This window comes from Wolffia australiana, chromosome 16 (genome assembly GCF_029677425.1).
Source record: "Wolffia australiana isolate 7733 chromosome 16, ASM2967742v1".
Classification (NCBI taxonomy): domain Eukaryota; kingdom Viridiplantae; phylum Streptophyta; class Magnoliopsida; order Alismatales; family Araceae; genus Wolffia; species Wolffia australiana.
Genome location: NC_135850.1, coordinates 704641 through 710640, shown reverse-complemented (window position 1 = coordinate 710640; position 6000 = coordinate 704641).

Sequence of the window (6000 nt, the reverse complement as noted above, 5' to 3'; positions counted from 1 at the left end):
TCTAATTTCGAGAAAAATATTATAGATATTCCTTAGTCCCCATTAAAAAAAAAAAGGTTACACGTTGCACGATTAAAATTGAAAATAAATTAATTCTAAGGGTTCACTCGATAATTTTTTATTTTCGTATAGTTCTCCTTCTCAAATTTAGACAATATAAAGTAATAGAGGCATTACTCTAATTTTTTCACATGCAGCATTCGTTTGCGTGCGCAACGTAATACAAGGCTTTACATAAAAAACAGCTGGACCGATTTTAAACCTTAAAATTTTTTAGAAATCTACCATATGGGATTGCGGCGGATTTCTAAAAAAATAGCCTGATATCGAAACCGATATCCGGTATTTGAGATCCGCCTCATCCATAGATCACTGGTATCCGTCACTGATATCCGTCCACACTTCAAAGACGGATATTGACAGATATCTGATATCCGATATCAGGCACCGTCTGCATTTTATTGCCTATATCCGATATCGGATGTCTGATAGCGGATATCATATGGATATCGGACGGCGAACCCTACTCCGTAGAGAAGGACATATATAATTTCTTGAAGGCGTTCAATCCTCATGCCTTGCTCGTGGAAAGACGCTGCAATAATGAAAGTAGAGTCAGATTTAAATTAAAATGTTGAAAAATCATTAAACGGATAATTTCCTTGTTCATGTTTACAGAGGTAGATACATCATTTACACTATTGGTTGTCAGGCGCAACCAATAGTGTAACGCACATAAGACCTCAATACTCTCTACATCTAGACTCGATCTTTGGGGTGTCACAACCTTACCACCCATTGAAAAGACTTGCTTCAATGGTGTATTTGTTGCTGGCACAGAGAGGTACTCCATGGCCAACTTCGCGAGATGTGGATAAGCGCACACACCGGTGACCATCCACCAATTTAGAGGGTTTTCACCTACTAGAATGAAAGACTCCTTGAGGCGGACATCCAGCTCATGTTCGGGTGCTACTTTTGGCTTGGTTTTAATGCTAGATTTGGCATCCTTTATCGTCTTTGAAGTTACAGGAGAATGTTGCTGACGACCTCCAGACTCGTGCACATCCATTAGATCGGGATGGTCATCATGAGTTAGGGAAGTGTGGAGACAAGATTGCAGGTACGCAATGGAGTCTTCAAGGCTTCAAGGATTGATCAAAGTCAACTTTGTTAAGGTATCAAGAAGCATTGTTGCTACTACACATTCATTGCAGTGCATGATACTCTCATATTTGTCAAACTTGAACTTCATGGCCTCACATGCTTCCCGAATGGATTCCCTCTGTGAACTTGGTAACATCTCCATAACCGCAAAAATTCCATCATTGTCGAATCGTTCCATGCCATCGTTAAGGTGATCTGAAATAGTCTTAATTATGACAAGCACCATAGTTGCAGTGACAACCTTTGAAGTAATGAAGAAGTTAGTTGCCTCGAGTAATACTGATAATATGTTGCAAAAATCGTCCAACATCATCCACTCCTCAACCTCTAAGCTGTAATTCTTCATGCTCGTCGAGATGAGCACACACACTATGTGATCAAGAACGTCTCACTTATCTATAGCACCACGCAACATAGTGTACATCGAGTTCCACCTTGTTGGGCAATTTACTAGCACTTTGTTGTCGTTTGGCTTCATATTTGCGTGTGGTTTGCCCTCTTTTGAGTTCAACGAGAGATATCCTTTACAAGTTCATGGACTCTGGTCACTGCCTCCCCAAGGAAGGTCCTGCTACGTCTATATGATGTGTCAATTGGATCTCTGTCTTCATAAAAAACAAACGTTTCTACTTCCTTCGATATCGCGCAAAGGCTTTTTAAACACGCATGCACAATCAGGTTCAAGACATGTGCCACACAAGGCAAATGTAGATCACTAGTACATGTTGGATTCGTTGACTGCAATCTTCTCTCAATAAAGTGCCTCATTGTCATGTTGTTTGCAACGTTATCGGTGGTGACAGTAGAAACATGTATGTTAGTAGAAATTTAGATATTGACGATAAGGTAGTCATCATTAGTGGCAAGCTTCTATTGGAAAGAAAATTTTTATCACACCTTTGACTGATGGTTGAAATCTTCTATGACTTCGGAAACAAGGCCACTCATCATCTCCCCATCATGCATGTCTTAGATGTGACACATGCCAACCATATGCTCTTGAAGCTTTGGTTTTTCGTCGACCCAATGGCTGGTTATGCCTAAGAGAGAATAACCCTTTGGAGTTGTCCGAGCGTCCACCGTGAGGGACACAGGGTGTAAATAATTGAACCTATTTGGAATAACTGCCTTTAGTTAGGTGTACACTGTCCTACTGGTCTTCTTCATTGCCCACCGTCCATACTTCTTTATGTTGGAATGTGCTCTGAATTGCCATGCTCGTTGGAATTCTTTCGAATCATAAAATGACCATGGCAAGGCACTAAGGACGATAAGCTGTAGAATTTCTTGCTTCTCCGCCTTCTGAGTGACCCCGGTGAAATATTGTTTCTAGGAGGACAGGTTGGAGAACACTTCTGCAACAAAATGTTGCGAAGTTTTTATACCTTTGAGTTCATCATGTACCTTTTGATGAACCACTTGTAAATGTCGCCAAAAGCATTTGTGCTCCCATCTTTAGGGTATTGTAAGTAGAGTTTGTTTGTAGGGTTAATGGCATGACACAGTTCACATATGTACTTCAAGTCGTTTGCTATCATGAAATAATTGAAGATTTTTTCTCTAGGTGGCTTCCTCAAATTTTGACTCCGACCTTGAGGGCTTTTCCCATTATCACTCACTACTCCTACAACCTGCTCACCGCCATTGCAATGGGGTGTCACATTGTCTGCACTAGACACCATAATAGTCTTAAATTACTCGGGAAATATTTTTTTCCTAGAAAAATAGCCAACTTACTCTAAGTCCAAAAAAGCCACATAGTATCACTTTTATAAAAAAATAAATCAAGAATGCATGTATGAGAGCCATAAATTGAAAAAAAAAACATCAACCTGTTTTAGAACATTGCCCTATGTGCAGAATGGCTCAAAGTGAAACATAACAATACCCACAAAAAATTGATACATTTTTCATTGTAAATATATATTTGTACCTCCAAGCATTGCTCAAAATATTTAAAATGGTGCCAAGAATGTGCTTGACATTTGTATAAAAATGTATCATTGAAGTGAAATCCTCTCTTCTTCGAATCAAAATAGCATCAATTAATCAAATTTCTTCTACAAACTACGATCTTTGTATCCTTGGAATTGCCTAACGGCATATTGGACTTTATGAATAAGTCCAAGGACTCATTGTACAGATTTTTTTTTTTTTGAAAATGAATAGTTGTACTTATTAATATTGTAAAATGTATCGTGCTGAGAACACAGACCGTTAACCTTTTAAGTCACGAAGGTTACTAATTGGAAATCACAGAACTTATTTTTTTAAGAGAACATAAGATATTTCATGCTGAATTAAATTTCCGAATTCTGATTGAATATTTCATATCAATCTGACGATGAAATAATTATTCATCTTAACTGATTTATACCATGAGAAATGAATTTTTATAAATAATCACACAAGCAACATATAAAAAAATATGAAAATACATAAAGATAAAAGGGGATACAATAAAAAGAAAATAGAAAAGGAAGAACACATAAAGATAAATGAAGTGACAGAGAGGGGGAGAGAGAAAGAAATAAATAGTTGGAAAAGAAATGGCTAAATTTCTCAACATAGATGCTTGAGTAGAGATGAAAGTGTGAGATAATGTGAAAAGAGGAAGGCAGAAAGGAAAAATGAAAGTGAGAGGAAGAAAGAAAGAAACATTTGGAAATAAATGGTTCAATTATTAACATATAAACAAGAGATTAAAAGAAAGAGTAAGATAATGGAAAAGAGGAAGATGGAAATGAAAGGAAATAAAGTTAAAGAAAGAAATATCTAGAGAGAAAGGCTAAATGTATTAACAAGCCAAGGAGAATAAAAAATAAGATGATGACAAGGAGGAAGCCAGAAATGAAAGGGTAAATATGATAACATTATGACATAGTGTCATGAGGTCAAATCCCGAGCTAGAAAAAATGCTCGACTCTGATGTGTGCCGGCCTCTGTACTTAGAGCATAACACTAAGCAGCCTTGATCTCTCGTAGGGGAAGTCTATTGCAATAGCTTAAGTTTGCATAGAAGGGGTTAGAGGAAAGGGAGGGGAGGCAGCCCATCGAGGAATAGGTCATTGCACTAATATCATAAGAGGTTACATTGTAGTCATGAACATTACATGGGGAAGAGCAGGGTTGATACCAAAGTAACGAGACGAGGTACCTTGCACCTTGGTAGCATCGCACTGGCGCCTTGAGGTCTGTCATTCTGCGCGCGTGCCTGCCAGCCTTGCCGCTACACATGTGCCCCCCGGGTCGTGCGCCGCGCGCCCATAGGCGTGGTGATCACACACGCCACCCCTGCCTTGACGATCGCACATGCCACCAGCACCTGCGCTGACACCTATCGCGTGTAGGCTACGTGACGTCATCACATTTGATACCTCAAGCCCAGTGCAGCGCGCCCGACACTACTCGTGAGGGCACCACACGCCCATGCTGCCTCGGCACTCACTATGCACCAATGCCTTAGTCTCCTGGCGAGATGTCTCTCGGCCCACGCCCTGCACATGATGCTCGCGCACAATGCCTGCGCGACCACTGCGCGGTTCCCCTCACAACTCCGTGCCCGTCACCATCGCACTACTGCCAAACCTGCACAGCTTGCGCCCGCGCGCCTTATCCGGCATGTCTAAGTGCGAACGAGCACGCACACCATCCGAAGTGTATCACCACTACGGGAGCGATGCCCCAAAAGATCAGGTTGGGCGTCACCAACCTTAGTGTATTGTAGTGCACTAAAATTGCCTAAAATTGGTAACTCCCTCATCGACGCCAGCTGCGTCGTTTCATACACCCACAACAAGTCCTCAAATTGCCAAAAATCTGAATTGCGCTCCCATGTTGCTGATTTGGCTGGTTTGTTCTTCCACTTGATGAGGTACTCAATCTTGTAATAGCAACCGTGATGTCCTCCTCGGTCGATCTCCTTTTTCGTCATGACCGTCTCTACCTCTTGGTTGAAATGCGCCCGCATATTCAGCGATGCTTGTTGGGGTTGGTTCCTCGCCACATCTTTTTTGGTCTGATATATACTTTTCCAGGACTGATACATGGAAGACTGGATGGACCGCCAGCCGACGGGGTATGTTGAGCTGGTAGTCAACTCATTTAATCTTAGCTACCACCTCGAAAGGCCCATCGTAACATGGTACCAAACCCTTATGCCGTTGATTCCCATGTTTTGTCTTTAATATTTGGGCGTTAGTCTTCAACAATACCAGATCACCCACTTGGAATGCAATATCCCTTCTATGTTGATCTGTGTGTTTCTTCATCTTTATAGCAGCACATTCTAGTGCCTCTCTAGCTTCCTCAATGCGGGCATGATTATCGCGCGCAAAGTAGAAGACCGCGGGGAAATGACCATTCCCTTTTCTCTTCGCCACTTCCGGAAGGGTCAGCAACTGCCTTCTCATAGCAATCTCAAACGGTGAATGTTATGTAGCCGGGCTCTGGTTGATGTTGTGCGCAAATTGTGTTGCATCTAGCGGCTCCACCCAATTCTCTTGGTTAACCAAATGTAGTATCGTAGATACTCTTCAAGCATAGCATTTACACGCTCCGTCTAACCATCAGTTTGGGGGTGGAAGCTTGTTGAAAACTTGAGCTTGGAGCCCATGTTCTTGAACAACGACTCCCAGAAATGACCCGTGAGTCGTGTATTGCGGTCGCTAATGATGTCCAGCAGAAGACCCTAGTACTTTGCTATAGTGTACATGAAGAGATGGGCCACGCCACCTGCGTGCACTTCCGACGTGGTAAAGATGAATGTTGCATACTTGAAAAAATGGTCCACAACCACTAAGATAGCATCGTGCCCACCCACGCACGGAAGAC